The sequence below is a fragment of the Tachyglossus aculeatus genome, chromosome X1 (assembly GCF_015852505.1).
Source record: "Tachyglossus aculeatus isolate mTacAcu1 chromosome X1, mTacAcu1.pri, whole genome shotgun sequence".
NCBI lineage: Eukaryota > Metazoa > Chordata > Mammalia > Monotremata > Tachyglossidae > Tachyglossus > Tachyglossus aculeatus.
In genome coordinates this window covers 127,760,466-127,772,095 of record NC_052101.1, presented here as the reverse complement: position 1 = coordinate 127,772,095, position 11,630 = coordinate 127,760,466, and positions in this window count along the sequence as shown.

Here is an 11,630-nt window from a genome sequence, read left to right as displayed (position 1 = left end):
GCTTCTACTAAGTGTTTAGGAGAGTAAATACAATAGATATGGTAGACATGATCCTTGCCCAAAATGACCTTAAAGGCTGTTCCCACTGGGGTTCAGAGTGAATTATAGTAATTCAGTAATTCACCGTATTTATTGAGCACTTACTGTGTGCAGAGCACTGTACTAAGCGCTTGGGAAGTACAAGTCGGCAACATATAGACTGCTACCCTGCTTGTTCAAGCTCTCATCCTATCCCCGTCTGGACTACTGCATCAGCCTCCTCTCTGATCTCCCATCCTCATGTCTCTCCCCACTTCAATCCATAGTTCACACTGCTGCCCGGAATGTCTTTGTCCAGAAACACTCTGGGCATGTTACTCCCCTCCTCAAAAATCTCCAATGGCTACCAATCAATCTGCGCATCAGGCAGAAACTCCTCACCCTGGGCTTCAAGGCTCTCCATCACCTCGCCCCCTCCTACCTCACCTCCCTTCTCTCCTTCTACAGCCCATCCCGCACCCTCCGCTCCTCTGCCGCTAAACTCCTCACTGTGCCTCGTTCTTGCCTATCCCACCGTCGACCCCCAGCCCACGTCATCCCCCTAGCCTGGAATGCCCTCCCTCTGCCCATCCGCCAAGCTAGCTCTCTTCCTCCCTTCAAGGCCTACTGAGAGCTCACTTCCTCCAGGAGGCCTTCCCAGACTGAGCCACTCCTTCCTCTCTCCCTCGTCCCCCTCTCCATCTCCCCCATCTTACCTCCTTCCCTTCCCCACAGCACCTGTATATATGTATATATGTTTGTACATATTTATTACTCTATTTATTTATTTATTTTACTTGTACATATCTATTCTATTTATTTTATTTTGTTAATATGCTTGGTTTTGTTCTCTGTCTCCCCCTTCTAGACTGTAAGCCCACTCTTGGATAGGGACTGTCTCTATATGTTGCCAACTTGTACTTCCCAAGTGCTTAGTACAGTGCTCTGCACACAGTAAGTGCTCAATAAATACAACTGATTGATTGATTGATATAGAATTGGTCCCTACCCAACAACGGGCTCACAGTCTAGAAGTCTATATATATCAAAACAAGTAAACAGGCATTAATATAATTGAATAGAATTATAGATATGTACATATATACACAAGTACTGTGGGGCAGGGAGGGGGGGTAAATCAATGGGAGTGAGTTGGGGCGATAGGGGTGGGGAGAGCTGAAGAAAAGGGGGGCTAAATCTGGGAAGATCTCCTGGAGGAGGTGAGCTCTCAGTAGAGCTTTGAAAAGGGGAAGAGAGCTAGTTTGGCAGATAATAATAATAATAATAATAATGATAATAACAGCATTTATTAAGCACTTACTATGTGTAAAGCACTGTTCTAAGTGCTGGGGAGGTTACAAAGTGATCAGGTTGTCCCATGGGCGTCTCACAGTCTTTATCCCCATTTTGCAGATGAGGTAACTGAGGCACAGGGAAGTTAAGTGACTTGCCCAAAGTCACACAGCCGACAACTGGCAGAGCCAGGATTTGAACCCATGACCCATGAATCCAAAGCCCATGGTCTTTCCACTGAGCCACGCTGTTTCCTATCAGATGTGAGGAGGGAGGGCATTCCAGGCCAGAGGTAAGATGTGGGCCAGGGGTCAATGGCAGGACAGGTGAGAACGAGGTACAGTGAGGAGGATAGCGGCAGAGGAGTGGAGGGTGCAGGCTGGGCTGGAGAAGAAGAGAAGGGAGGTGAGGTAGGAGGGGGAAGGTGATGGAGAGCTCTGAAGCCAATATTGAGGAGTTTTTGCTTGATATGGAGGTTGATAGGTAGCCACTGGAGATTTTTGAGAAGGGGGTGACGTGCTCAGAACGTTTTTGTAGAAAGATAAGCTGGGCAGCAGAATGAAGTATAGACTGAACAGAGGGTAGCACGTTACAAAGTACGCAAAGGTGTTTTGCGCACAGGACCCAGTGACAGCCGAATCAGGGCAGGTCCCCGGAGAAGTGACTTATTGGAAAGACTTTGAGAAGAGGGGACCAGTTTGGCACAGCTATAGCAGGGAGGGGGGTCAGAGATCAAGAGCTATAGAATTAGGGACAGTTAGGAGATATGTGCGGGAAGAGTGAAGAGCGAACCTGGGATGTGGCAGGAGGAGAGAGCAGATGGCCCTAAAGAACCGACAGAGACCAAGCAAAGTGACATTATTTTCCCCTTGAAAACCGCCAAATAAAACAGTGACTGCCAAACATACCCCTCCACCACCCAATGCTCTTCCCCTGGAGGTGAGGTGTCTGGGCTCTTTGAAACAACTGTTGCTATTTTAAATGAGCCACAACACCCCACTCCTGATTTGTATTCATGTAGTGATTCACCCTGACCCTCTGAGCATCATCTTGTACTTCCCAAGCACTTAGTACAGTGCTCTGCACACAGTATGCACTCAATAAATATTATTGAATGAATGAATGAATCTTCAATCAGACTCTGTCCAATTCAGGCCTTCATTTCTAGAGCCTAGGTAGATTTTTTTTTTGCCTTAAATGCATGTTTCTCTGCTCCTGTCCCAGTGGAATTTCAGTGTTTAGAAAGTAGAGTTATTATTTTTCGAGGACTTATTGGAGAACTAACCAGAATCTCTTACCCAGTAGTATACCTATTATATTACACAAACATTTCTTATAATATGGTTGGGTTAGGAAGATGGTCTTCGAGTTTTTAGATAATCTCATGGGAAGCTCATTATCCCCTCTGTTTAACAAATCTGACTGTTTTGAAATAATCCACTCATAAATATTTAGCTAGTCCCCACCAAAAGTAATGCCTTGTGTAAAATTAAATGCTCCATTGAAATAATTAATTTTAAATGTTTTGATTTATCGAACTCGCTTTACTGGAAGTTTAATAGAAACATGGACTACACAGGAAGACGAGTCAACAATATTTGCCCTGTCTTTGATCTCTAGCCAATGCAATACATTTTCTATCTTACCCTTTAGGTGAACCTCAAAAAGGAATATGGTCTTCCTGGAAACCACACTGATTCAACATAGAGCCTGATTCTCAGCGCTGCTGAGAGGCAGAGATGAGCACAACTGATTCAAAAATTAAAATCCTCCCTGCCTCCATTTCACAGTCCTCATTTATAATCAGATCTTTGAAAAATACTTCAGAACAGACCACAATCCTCATTTCTCTTAGAATATGTTCAGGTTTATTGTCTAAAGAGAATAACAAAAATGCATGTGGCATTGCCAATTAAAGTGCATATGTGCTGTACTCCAACAGCCAAAGAGGAAATTAGATTTTAAACTCCTCGAGGGCAGGGATTATTCTCTTAGTTCTGTTGCAGGTTTCCAAGCAGCTAGTACACTCCCCTCCAGAGAATGGTAATAATCAGCGTCTTTATTAAGCACTTACTAGGTGTCAAACTGCATTGGAATTAAGCTAATCACAGGGGCTCACAGTCTAAGAAATACAGAGAATAGGTATCTTATTCGCATTTTACAGATGTGGGATATGATGCAAAATCAATCAATTGATCAGTGGTATTTACTGAGCACTTACTGTGTGTGGAGCATTGTAGTAAATTCCTGGGAGAGTATTACACAACAGTATTGGTAGACATGTTCCCTGCCCACCAGGAACTTACAGTCTAGAAGGGGAGACAGGTGGTAAAATAAATTACGGATATTTAGATCAACTTGTACTTCCCAAGCACTTAGTACAGTGCTCTGCACACAGTAAGCACTCAATGAATACGATTGAATGAATGAATGAATGAATGAATAAGTGCTGTGGGGCTGAAGGTCGGGTGACTATCAAGTGCTTAAAGGGTATAGATCCAAGTGCACAGAGAGGTTGAGTGTCTGTCCCAAGGTTACCTAGGTGGTCAATCAATCAATCAGTGGTATTTATTGAATGCTTACTGTGTGCAGAGTGCCTAGTCAGAGATTGGAGTAAAATCCGAGTTTCCTGATTTCCCAACCCTAGCCTAGCCTTTTCATTAGGCTAGAAAGGGTGATTATGGTGGTTAGTGGTAGGGGTGGTCATGATGGTGGTGTTTGTCATGGTCATGGTGGAGACAGAGATGGAGGGGCAAGAGAGGAGATGACTGCTGGACTCAGTGAAAGCTTGCAGGGGCAAGTTGGAGACATCCTGAGAACCTTCTCCTCCGGAGGCACTGAGCCTCATTCTGCCTGGGTCCATATCAGAGAAGCAGGATTCAGTGTTGGCTTTGAACCAGCTCTTGAGGGGTTCCATGCTCAAGTGGGAGACTGAAAATGGCTCATTACTGGGTACCAGGATGGGAAGAGGAATTGTGGGGAGAGGGAGGACATAAATGGAACCACGAGTGGTGGCCTGGAGACAATACTCTGAGCTAAGGAATGGAGAGCAATCACATAGGCGTTGCCAGATCCCATCACTTGTCTCTGGTCTCCAGCAGCATGAGCCAGAGGGGGGAACTTTGCAGTCAATCAACAGTCAGTCAGGCCTTCCCTGACTAAGCCCTCCTTTCCTCTTCTCCCACTCCCTTCTGCATCACTCTGACTTGCCTCCCTTCATTCATTGCCCCTCCAAGCCCCACAGCACTATGTATCTATCTGTAATTTATTTATTCGTATTAATGTCTGTCTCCCCCTCTAGAGTGTAAGCTCACTGTGGGCAGGGGATGAGTCTGTTTATTGTTATATTGTACTCTCCCAAGCACTTAGGACAGTGTTCTACACACAGTAAGTGCTCAATAAATATGACTGACTGACTGACTGATCGTTGAGTACTTACTGTGTGCAGAGCACTTGTACTAAGCGCTTGGGAGAGGACAATGCAGTAGAGCAGGTAGATACGATCCCAGCCTACAAGGAGTAATAGCAATATTAATGATGGTATTTCTTAAGCCCTTACTATGTGCCAAGCACTGTTCTAAGTGCTGGGGTAGATACAAGGTAATCAGGTTATCCCACGTGGGGCTCACAGTCTTCATCCCTATTTTACAGATGAGGTAACTGAGGCCCAGAGAAGTCAAGTGACTTGCCCAAAGTCACACAGCTGATAGGTGGTGGAGCCATGATTAGGACCTACAACCTCTGACTCCCAAGCCCATGCTCTTTCCACTAAGCCACACTGCTTCTCTGTAGACTGTAAGGAGCTTACAGACTACAAGGGAAGAGCACTGTTCTAAAGATTGGGGCAAATACAACAGCAGCAAGATACATGTTTTCTGCCCACAAGGAACCAAGAGCCTAATGGGGAATACACACACAAAAAAAATATTTAAGGACTGTGGGAACAAATCATCTTCCAGTTGGTTTCCAGCTTTGTATGGCATGAACACTGTGACTGAATTTCAGAAGTTTCTCTTGTTTGGGGAAACTTGTGTTTTTCATGTCTCTCTAGAAAGACAATGAACTCAGATTCTCTTACAAACACAGATTTAACTCTGGACATCCAACCTCATCTTTGATGCTTTGGGAAATGGCAACGCCTTAAAATTAAGCTAATTATCGGCACGGAATGAATGTGTCTGCTAATTCTACTGTATTGCAATCTCCCATGTCTTAGTACAATGCTCTGCACATAGTAAGCATTTGACAAATACCACTGATCGACTGATTGAATTCAAAATCTTTTATTCATGTGTTTCCTATCCTCTCCCTCTTAGGTAAAGAGAAACAACCTTTTCTCCTAAGGCTGTGAGCTTTTATCAGTGCTCCTCTTTTCACTTGAGAACACAAGCCCATGCTCAATCAATCAATCAATAAATTGTATTTATTGAGTGCTTACTGTGTGCAGAGCACTGTACTAAGTGCTTGGGAAGTACAAGTTGGCAACACATAGAGACAGTCCCTACCCAACAGTGGGCTCACAGTCTAGAAGGGGGAGACAGAGAACAAAACCAAACATATTAACAAGATAAAATAAATAGAGTAGATATGGACAAGTAAAATAAATAAATTAATAGAGTAATAAATATGTACAAACATATATACATATATACAGGTGCTATGGGGAAGGGAAGGAGGTAAGATGGGGGGATGGAGAGGGGGACGAGGGGGAGAGGAAGGAAGGGGCTCAGTCTGGGAAGGCCTCCTGGAGGAGGTGAGCTCTCAGCAGGGCCTTGAAGGGAGGAAGAGAGCTAGCTTGGCGGAAGAGAGCTAGCTTGGCGGAGAGAGCTAGCTTGGCGGAAGAGAGCTAGCTTGGCGGAAGAGAGCTAGCTTGGCGGAAATCTCCAGTGGCTACCAATCAATCTGCGCATCAGGCAGAAACTCCTCACCCTCGGCTTCAAGGCTCTCCATCACCTCGCCCCCTCCTACCTCACCTCCCTTCTCTCCTTCTACAGCCCAGTCCGCACCCTCCGCTCCTCCACCGCTGATCTCCTCACCGTACCTCGCTCTCGCCTGTCCCGCCATCGACCCCCGGCCCATGTCATCCCCCGGGCCTGGAATGCCCTCCCTCTGCCCATCCTCCAAGCTAGCTCTCTTCCTCCCTTCAAGGCCCTGCTGAGAGCTCACCTCCTCCAGGAGGCCTTCCCAAACTGAGCCCCTTCCTTCCTCTCCCCCTCGTCCCCCTCTCCATCCCCCCCATCTTACCTCCTTCCCTTCCCCACAGCACCTGTATATATGTATATATGTTTGTACATATTTTTTTTACTCTATTTATTTATTTATTTTATTTGTACATATCTATTCTATTTATTTTATTTTGTTAGTATGTTTGGTTTTGTTCTCTGTCTCCCCCTTTTAGACTGTGAGCCCACTGTTGGGTAGGGACTGTCTCTATATGTTGCCAATTTGTACTTCCCAAGCGCTTAGTACAGTGCTCTGCACATAGTAAGCGCTCAATAAATACGATTGATGATGATGAAGACTGACTGACTGACTGAATGAATGAATGAATGAATGAATGAATGAATGAATAAGCACTCAATAAATACCACTGATTGATTGATTGATCTCTGCCAACTTAGAAACAGAACCATAAGCTCCTTGTGGGCAGGGACCGTATCCATCAACTCCATTGTATTGTACTTTCCCAAAGGCTTAGTACAGTGCTCTGCACACAGTAAGGTTAATCAATATCATTGATTCATTCATTCATTCATCAGAGCTCATGCTCTCCCTTCCTCCTGGAACTCCCTTGCCCTTCAGTTCTGGGAGACCACTCAGTGCACAGCACTGTACTAAGCGCTTGGGAAAGTACAATACAGCAATAAAGAGTGACAATCCCTGCCTGCAACGATGCATATATTTGAACTCTGTTATTTTCCCCTACCTGTAATTTATTTGAGTGTCTGTCTCCCCTGCTAGATTGTAAACTATTTCAGGGCAGGGATCGTGTCTTCTAAATCGCTTGTCTTCTACCAAGCACTGAGTATAGTGTTCTGCATTCAGTAGGTTGTAAACTCTTTGAGCGAGAGGATTGTGTTTTCCAACTCTATTAATAATGATGACATTTGTTAAGCGCTTACTATGTGCCAAGCACTGTTCTAAGCACTGGGGGGATACAAGATAATCAGGTTGTCCCACATGGGGCTCACAGTCTTAATCCCCATTTTCCAGATGAGGTAACTGAGGCCCAGAGAAGTTAAGTGACTTGCCCAAAGTCACACAGCTGAAAGTTGGCAGAGCTGGGATTAGAACCCATGACCTCTGACTTCCAAGCCTGTGCTCTTTCCTCTGAGCCACACAGCATGGCTTAGTGGATAGAGCACGGGCCTGGGAGTCAGGAAGTCATTGGTTCTAATCCCATCCCCGCCATATGTCTGCTGTGTAGCCTTGGGTGAGTCACTTCCCCTCTCTAAGCCTCAGTTATCTCACCTGTAAAATGGGGATTAAGAGTGTGAGCCTCAAGTGGGACAGAGACTGCATCCCACCTGATTACCACATATCTACCCCAGTGCTTAGTAGAGTGCTTGGCACATAGTAAACGTTTAACAACTACCATAATTATTATTATTATCCCAAGAGCTTCATACAGTGCTCTGCTCAGAATAAGTGCTCCAGACGTACTCTCGACTGGTTGATTGCCAGTGCAAGACACAAAGTTTAGGAGATTGGACAGAGTAGAAGCCAGTAGAGGAAAAAACTAACTTTCATTCATTCCTTCAATCGTATTTATTGAGCACTTACTGTGTGCAGAGCACTGTACTACCCTGACACTTCTCCAAATTGGACTTTTTGACCGTGTTTACTAGCCCATTACTCATCCAGCTTCCTCCCCAGAATCTGGAGGGAAAATGACTCACAGACACTTAGGCCCCACACCAAGATACACTGTTAAGGATCACTAACTAGAGACTCAGCAAGTATTAGCTCCTACTAAACATATTTAATTTAGATTTAATAAGGTAGTGGCATGGAAATTAAATCCCAAATGATCATGGAGAAAGAGCACCTATTGAGGTATAAATATATAAAAGATAAATCTACTTGCAATGTAATTAATTCAAATCTGCAGAACCAATAAGTGTGAGACTGCGTGTGCCTATTATTACATTACACTGGTGAGGAAAGCTTAGGAATTTAATTAGCATTTAACCATACAACTAAAGAAAATGAGATATTAAGCATGCTATCTAATTAACTTGCTATAGATTGCTTGTTAAATAAATATTAAATATCTAAACACCCGAGGCCCAGCTGAAAAGTCTCCAGTTCTGCATTTGTAGTTATGACAATACAAAAATAAAATCTTCACATTCTTGCCCATGGAGGGCACATGGAGTTTGCCTAAATATAAGAGCCAAATGGCTTTCTTGGCCTGTAAGATTCTAATTGTGACCACAATTAAGCACTTGGCCCTTATTTGGGGGATTGAAGGGACTAAATGCACAACGCTAATTAGCCACTTATAAGTGAAATTAGTAGCAGCTGCAATTTTTGTCCCTGCAAATGTCTGCAGATGTAAACTTGCATATGCCCAGAGCTTCTCAGTCTAATCGAGGGAGAAGGAGGCAGGAGGGAGGTGGTGGAAGAAAAGGCACATTCCACATTGATAGTGGATTGTTCCTGTGAACTTGGTGTCTAAAGAGTCCAAAGGAGTAAAGGGTTAATGAGTAATGATGCATTAACCCCCAAATATAATTAGGTCCCCTCCTGACAACTAAATTGTGTTTTACAGCTAAATAATACATATTTTCTCCAGCACAAGATAGCCTCTGCCCGGCACATTATACACGAGAACATCAGAGCCGGGTACTTGTTAACACATGTAGAATGTAATTATGTGAATTAAGTCAACTCCCTGAAATTGTTGTCACCGTGACCATGGTTACACCACCTTCTTAAGACTCTGGACATCATTTTACTTTTCCGGCAGCTATAGGGAAAACTAGAGTAGCCAGGAGGTCCAGGACTCTCTCCATCCCTTCTCCGCTTATTTCTGGATTGGGCTTGAGGTTTGATTTGATTTGGGTGGGGAGGAATTACAACAGATGAACCCATCAGTCTGTCACTCACTGGGGTTTATTGAGCATGCACTGTGTGTAAAACACCGTACAACCCCTTGTGAGAGTACAACAGAAGTCACATCCGATGACAGTCTGGAACACTGATCCCAGCCCAGCAAGAAATTTGGGGTTCTCCATTTTACCTCACACCTAAACCTCTTTTTGAATGGAATCTGTTAAGTGCTTACTATGAGCCAGACACTGGGCAAAGCGCCGGGGTAGATGCAAGCTTAATTAGGATGCACACAGTTCCTGTCCCACATGGGGCTCACAGTCTCCATCTCCATTTTACAGATGAGGTCCCTCAGGCACAGAGAAGTGAAGTGACTTGGCTAAGGTTATATAGCAGGCAGGTGATATTGCTGGGTTTAGAATCCAGCTCCTTCTGACACCCAGGCCCATGCTCTATCCACTAAGTAATACTGCTTCTCAATCCCCTGCCTCAGGGAGACCTAATTTTAAACTGACCCAGAAAACTGCTGCCTGTCTTCTTTTCTAAGCTCCTCAGAAATAGAGATTCCACCACCCCAGTGTCTCATCCCCTTTATGGTCAAGCAGCTTTTCTTTACAGCTAATCAAACTCTCTCTTGACACAATTGCAGGCCATTTTCTTCCCCGTGGCAATGGTCAACAACTGAACACAGTCTCTCCTCTCATCTTGATGTCGAATGATCCCAACTCTTTAACTTTATCCTCAAAGCTCATTTTCCATTTTTTTATCCCCCTACTAGAAGCTAATTCCTTTCGTCTACACCTCCCTGTTAAAACATGGAGAACAATATGGTAGTCAATCGCCTAGTTAGGGATGAGCCAATTCTGACTAGAAAAGAAGAATGCTTTCCTGGTTCCACACCCAGAAGTCCCTGTGAAGTCTTAAAACCTACATTTCTGACACTCCAGGCTTAATTCTCCCACTGAGTGATCTTCCCCATGGCCAACTAGAACGAGCAAAGGGATGGGATTGGTTAGAACAGCACTTGGCACATAGTAAGCGCTTAATAAATACCATCATTATTATTATCCAAGAGAGACAGGTTCTAGTCCTGGTACTGCCACTTAACTTTCTTCGACCTCAGTTTCCTAAACTGTAAAATGGGGAGAAGATACCGGCTCTTCCTCATCTTAGCCTGTGAGGTCCAGCTGGGACAGGAACTGTGTCTGATCTGATCATTCTATATCTACCCCAGCTCACAGTAAAGTGCTTAGCGCCTAGTATGTGCTCAATAAATACAATAATCAATTAATGAATCAATCAGAAAAGACATGGTTTACAGATACGATCAGTTCTGCTGTATCATGGTAGTGTACTTCTTGTGATAGAGTGTAATCAATCAATGGCATTTATTGAGCACTTTGTGCAGAACTTTACTAAGCATTTGAGTAAGCACAATTAAACAGAGATGGTAGATACGATACTTGTTCACGAGGCACTTACAATCTTCGGGGAAGACAGAACTCCTTATCTTCCCATCCAAATCCTGTCCTCCCCATGAGTTTTCTGTCACTGTAGGCAGCACCACAAGCTCATAACCTTGGCGTTATCCTCGACTCATTCAACCCACATATTCAATCCATCAGTTAATCCTGTAGGTTCAACCTTCACAAACATATTTACTATTCTATTAATTTTGTTAATGATGTGCATCTAGCTTTACTTCTATTTATTCTGATGACTTGATACCTGTCCACATGTTTTGTTTTGTTGTCTGTCTCCCCATTCTAGACTGTGAGCCCGTTGTTGGGTAGAGACCGCCTTTATATGTTGCCAACTTGTATTTCCCAAGTGCTTAGCACAGTGCTCTGCACACAGTAAGTGCTCAATAAATGCAATTGAATGAATGAATGAATTGTTGAAATCCGCCCTTTCCTTTCCTTCCAAACTGCTACTACATTAATCCAAGCACTTATTCATGTAACCATATTTATTGAGCACTTACTTTGTGCAGAGCACTGTACTCCTATCCTGCCTTGATTCCTGTATCAGCCTCCTGCTCATCTTCCTTTCTCCTGTTTCTCCCCAACTCCAGCAGATACTTCACTCTGTTGTCAGTATCATTTTTCTGGAAAAGTTTTCAGTCCATATCTCCCCACTCCTCAACAACCTCCAGGAGTTGTCCACCCACCATGGGCTCCTCACCATAGACTTTAAAGCACTCAATCATTCGCCCCCTCCTACCTTACCTGATTTACTATTCCAACCCAGCCTATAGACTTCAT